This window comes from Phocoena sinus, chromosome 17 (genome assembly GCF_008692025.1).
Source record: "Phocoena sinus isolate mPhoSin1 chromosome 17, mPhoSin1.pri, whole genome shotgun sequence".
Taxonomy (NCBI): domain Eukaryota; kingdom Metazoa; phylum Chordata; class Mammalia; order Artiodactyla; family Phocoenidae; genus Phocoena; species Phocoena sinus.
The window spans coordinates 61891359-61897690 of record NC_045779.1 but is presented as its reverse complement, the minus strand read 5'-3'; positions in this window follow the sequence as shown (position 1 = coordinate 61897690).

Genomic DNA, 6332 nt, shown 5'->3' with positions numbered 1-6332 from the left:
TCTTCCTCTAGGAGCTGTGCTGATTGTACAGAACTGTGGCATCAGATTATGGCAACAAAGGAGACATATCACTGCTGCTGGGACTTTTACAAAGACATTTCTATGGGTTTATTTTGATTCCCCCAAATTATGCCTCCTCAACAAGAGGAAGCTCAGATTTACCCTGTTATTTCTGTAAAAGTGAAAAGAATTTTGGTTATGCAGTTATTCCTACAGCACATCCACCTAACAGTGTTTTGCTCCTGTATACCTCACTAGCCATGCTTTATGTGGGTTATCGTGGAAGAAATGGATTTTGGAAACTCAAGGAAAAGTTCGTTCAACACATACAACCTCTATATTTAAAATAGATGGACTTTCCCTGGAGGCGCAGAGGTTAAGAATCCACCTGCCAATGCAGGGGACACAGGTTCGATCCCTGGTCCCAGAAGATCTCACATGTCGCGGAGCAACTAAGCCCGTGTGCCACAACTACTGAGCCTGCACTCTAGAGCCCACGAGCCACAACTACTGAGCCTGCGTGCCACAACTACTGAAGCCCGCGTGCCTAGAGCCCATGCTTCACAACAAGAGAAGCTACCACAATGAGAAGCCCACGCACCACAACGAAGAGTAGCCCTGCTTGCTGCAACTAAAGCCCGCACTCCGCAACAAATACCCAATGCAACAAAAAATAAAATAAATAAATTTTTAAGAAGTAGCAATATCAAAAATAAAATAAAATAAAATAAAATAGATAACCAACAAGGACCTACTGTAGAGCACAGGAAATGCTGCTCAATATTCTGTAATAACCTAAATGGGAAAAGAATTTGAAAAAGAATAAACACATGTGTATGTATAATTGAATCACTTTGCTGCACACCAGAAGCTGACACAACATTGTTAATCAACTATGCTCCAATATAAAATAAAAATTATAAAAACAGAAACATATATAATCTAACTTATGGACTGTGTTGACAGCTAGTTTTTATTTAAGAAAGACTTCCTACTTAACTTTACCAAATGAAATGCCAAAAGAAATTTTACAGGCTGTTGGCTATGCTGTATTTTTAAATAATTACACTGCTTCAAAATATTGTATACCAATTGTTAAAACCAATTTTGCATTTTCTCTATTTTACTTCTCTCTCAAAATACACCTGTGCTTCCTTTTTAAAAAATAAAATACATTATGAAAAAAAAATCATACTTAAAAATCCTACCCAGAATGTGGAGCTTGATTAACGGCTGCTGCTCACTATAGAAGGAATAAAATGTTTTCTCTCTCTCTCCCTTTTAAAAATTTGTAGTTTATTTCTTTGAAAAACTGCTTAAATTTTCAATATTTTAACTTTTTTTCATTTCTTCTAGAAAAGGCCAAAAAGCCTGTCACGCTTCCGGAGTAGAATACATATTTTTGTGTACAAAACAGAAATCATTGAGAAGCAAGACCAGGGAGTAGAAAAGTACAATTTTTTCATAAGATTAAAAAGGAGGAATGCTAGTCCTTGAAAGAAAACACTAGGCATCCAGCACTGGATGACATATTAATATCAAAACGGAATAATTTGGGGGGATTCTGGCAGTGTTTTCCCAAGCTAGGTAACCTGGAAAGTGAAAAAAATTCATTTGTATAATTTGGATAAATACAATTCAGTACATCATTTTGTTCTGTGATCTGAATCTACCTAATCCTGTCTATGAATTGAACGTTTTATTCCTGTCTTTTTTTTTCAGCTTTCCAGTTCACTCTACAGGTTAGTATGAGGTTTACATGGTTGAGTTGGCTAAATTATAATAAATATAAAGAATGTAGATTAAAAATTGGCAGATTCAGCTCTAATTGTCCTCTTTTACTTTCTAGGGAGGAGTTTTTTTTCTGAATTGTACAGATAATTTTTTCATCTCTCCTGCTCTTGGCCTACATAAATATGTTTACAATGTAGAATTTATATCAAGGTTTAATGTCAAGAACTGGCGCATAAAAATTGTTGCACCAGGTGCACTTAACCTGGCTAATCCAGAACCTCAATTTTCCAGTTTGACTTCTGACATGGCCCATCTTGCCTTGTAGCTGGTGCTGTGCTGAACTATGTTAAAAACACAAACTAGATTTTTTTTTTTTGGCTTCCTCTTGCACACACTTCGCCCTTTTTCTCTACCCATTTTGTGCTCAACCTGAAATGGCTTTTCCCCTCCCACTCCCCATATTTACGTGTCAAAATTCTTCTATATCCTTCATTCAAGGCATAATTCTACTACCATTTTCTTCCCCAAATACCTCAACTTAAAGTGATCTCTCTCTCCTCTTGACTCTCATAATAATTCATTCTGTCTCTGCCTTGCAGCTCTGGTTTTTTCTTCTGTATTATGTTACGAATATCAGTGCACATGATAATATCCTGGTACACTAAAACTTTTTGAAGCTGACACTACATTTTCATCATTTTTGAATCCTCCATGGTGACCAGTAGAGTTAGGTATTCAATACAATTTGGTGAATAAGCAGATGAATGCATGAAAGAAGAAGGAAGATGGACTCAACTAATGAATTTTCTTTAAGGAAAATCCGTGGCATTTTTCATACTTTGCTTACAGAAAAAGCTCTGTGATATGAAGGCTGAACTTTCTTTTAGATTTGGGCAGTGGGCTGATACCTCTGTCACAAGAAAGAGAGTTACCTTGTCATTGTCTACCAAGTTAAGACATTCATTCCGCAAACAGATTTTGAGTGTGATTATGTGCCAGGCTTTGCTGGGATTTTAAAAATAAGAGATTATGCCTGCCTTCAAGGAATTCTTTGAGTTTCTCCATCAAGCCATGCTCCTACCCTTCTGTGGGCATTTCCAAAACTTCTTCCCAATCAAACTTCCTTCCCACTATTACCTTTGTTTAATTAACTCTTTTTATTGTTTGTTTGTTTTGGGCCATGAGGCATGTGGGATCCTAATTCCCCAACCAGGGTCCAATCCAGGTCTCCTGCAGTGGTTGCACGGAGTCCTAACTGCTGAACCACTAGAGAATTTCCCGAATTAACTCAGTCTATCCTTTAGCCTCACTTTAGTCATTATTTTCTCACGCACTCTTTCCATGATTGTTTCTCTAGTATATTCTCCTATTGAAAGTCATCGTGCTTACTTTTAATTTTCACCTCTATGATTCCTTGCTTGATATCTGTCTCTCTCATTATAGGATAAACTCAATGGAAGAAGGAACTGTGTGAGGTTGTATAAACATCCCATACTCTGAGGTCAGGATAGTTTGTCATGTGGTAGGAACTCAATAAAAACTTGTGGACTGAATAAATGGGTGAGGGAATGAAACTCCCAGTACAGCTTAAGAAAGAGCCAGTCTGATTCCTATTAAAAAAAAATCAAGCTCCAAGCTTTTCATTTATAAAGAATCCCTTTATCCCCGGATAGAGTTATAACTTACGGCAGAAAGAGAGATAGAGATGGTGGAGTTTCATCAGTTTAAGGAAAGGAATATTTATGGTAGGAGGCTCTTTTTTAGTCGCGAGAAAGGTGACATGACAATCCACTAGAATTCCTATAATAGGGATTCACAAGCGCAGACAAAAATCATATTCTTAACTTAATAAATTAAATGCTGCATTTCCTATTTTGGTTTGCGCTTCATGTTTTCCTTGATACAATTTGGATAAGTATTTTTGACACTTGTTCGTGTGTTACCTGTTTTTCTAGAATATAAAGCTAGTCCTGCTATTAAAAAAAATTCTGATAATAAGTTTTGTCTTCAAAACACAAAATATATATGTGTATTAATATATGATTAATAGTCACTTAAATACAGCACACGTGAGCACCTTCCTATACATGTACATCAGATATATTTGTGGAGTCACCTCTTTCCATGGCTAACTCTCATTTGTTGTTTATGACCCAACTCAGATACCACCTTCTCCTGAAATCTTCCCTGCACCCCTGCCACCTATATTCCATAGCACCATATACTTAACTGTCTCTCGTCTACATGTGATATTGTTGTTCTAAATTCTGCAGCCCTCAACTCCTAACATAGAGCCACTTAGCAGGAACTCAATAAACATGGGTTAGGTGATGTTAAATGTGTTTCTATCAGAAAATAATTATTGACAGCACAAGTGTGAGCATATAAATAAATATCCTCACTTTATAGGATTTCACTCATTCATGTACTTATTTGATTTTCTACAAATATTTATTAGGAGTTTACTATATACCAGGCTCCGTGCTTAGAAGGAAAACTCTTAATGGAGTAAGTGCTTGCTTTTCCAGTGCTCTGAGATGATGAGAGATCTTCCATGAAATAAAAGGGTGTTATCCTTAGGCGTGATTAGGAAACACTGAGGATATCAAGTTTCTTTACTGAAGAAATTCTCACAAACCTTCAGCGTGCTGATGAGCTTTATGAATCAGCAAGACAGGCTCTTTTTATACAGAAATCTCTACACTTTGATAACTATGGTATCCTTTCCACAAGGATGTTGGTTAATATCTGGATTAACACTATCGTCCTGCAGTACATAGTTTAGACAATGCTGGTATATCATGTCTGACACCACAAGTTGGATTTGTTATCACTCATGATCAAAAAACAACACTCAGAGCTTAACCTGCTTATGCCTTGAGTAATCAGCTCCAGATGTGAAGACCACGGGGAAAGAGGGAGGAGCTTGCAGGATCTTTTGTCTCCCCCCTGAGCTATAGAAACAGGGTCTTCTCAAAAGAGTTTGGTTTACCCATTTGCTGTCAGAAAGCTCTCCACACTGTAGCTAAGACAAGCCTAAGTGGCTTATTTTAGCTCTGCTATTCAGGGCCACAAAGAGTTTAATCCTGATATGTTGGGAAAATGTACAGTGAGTGGGTGAGTCTGATCTTTGAAACAACTTTGGCAATGTATGACAGCAATGACTCAAAAGAGGCACAACTGCTGTATAAACGAAGGGAAAAGATTGCATTTTCTTCTCTGTCTTGGATTGAGTTGATTGTTGAGTCATAAAATCAAATGCAATAAAATTTAACTAAATCAGGATAAAATCATAGTATACATGTTCGCTCTCAGAAGAACAGAGGCAATAACAGTATGTCATATAACTAGACACCCTGTCTCTCCAGATAACGCATGATATGTCTGTCTCTTTAATTAAAAAGCAAAACAAGCAAAACTAAACATTGGTGAAAGCTTTAAGGAGTTAAAAATCCTGGAAGAAAGATCTTTTGGAATCAAAGTTGATTGGCCAGTTTTAGGAAGCTATTAGCAGAATTACTGTAGAAAGAAAACTTCAAGTTCATTTAGTGCAACTCAGCTGCCTCAAATCTTTGCTGGACTGAAGCAAGGTATTAAAAAAGAAGGAGAGTGGAGAGAGTCCAGGATCCTTATCGCAAAGGAGTAAACTGCAATTCAGTTGGTTTTAGCACCTTGGTCAAGGCTTCACAGTTGTCTGTAAACCCTGGATCTAGCCTTTTATTCTCTCTTACGCAGGTGTTTTGGGGCTCGCTTTATACTGCAGAAAACCTCAAATATGCAATTTCCAGACAGCTACTCTACTCTTAAATTGGACATATTGAGACTATACTTGAATCCATTCCCACCAAAAGGAGTTGTAAATTATAAGCTCTCAGGCTTATGAGTATTTGATATTTAGCTTTTAAACAAAAAGTCACCCTGAATAGTCATCGCAGTATCTGAAATTTTTAGCACTAATAAAAGGTATAATAACATGTCAAAAATGGATATTCTAAAATTCTTGCCCCCCAAACGAATTGTTGCCGTATTACCCACTTTGAAAGCACATGAGGTCAGAAAAAGTTTGGACCTAATGACTTTCACCTCTCAGAGTTATTGTGTAATCAAGACAGTATATGACAAGTACCTAGGGAAAATACCTGCCACATAATAGGGGTTTAATAAAGTTTTCTTTTCTTCTCCCCTCCTTCTCAAACAACTAACTTCCTTAACGTTCCTTCTTTTTCCCTTCCTTTGTTCCTTACTTCCATCCTCAAATCGCTTTACTCAGCACACTCCTGGACCAGGCGTGGAATATTTACTTAAATACCAAGGACTTTTACTTCTCAAAAATGCATTTTAATTCACCCAACTTGGGGCTTCGCTACAGCCTTAAGATTTTCTCTAGAAATAGGTGGCCTTCTTCTCCTTTAGACACAGACAGGACAACTGTTATAACTGTCAGTTCCAACCTCCAGAAGAACTCAGTACAGACAATTCTGCATCTGAAAAAACAAATGCTTCGGAACATCTAAAGTGTGGTCGATGGGCCAGTAGGAAGAGCCTGGCATTATCATCCAATGGATTTGAGTCCTGGAGCCACTGTCCATGTTCTGGTT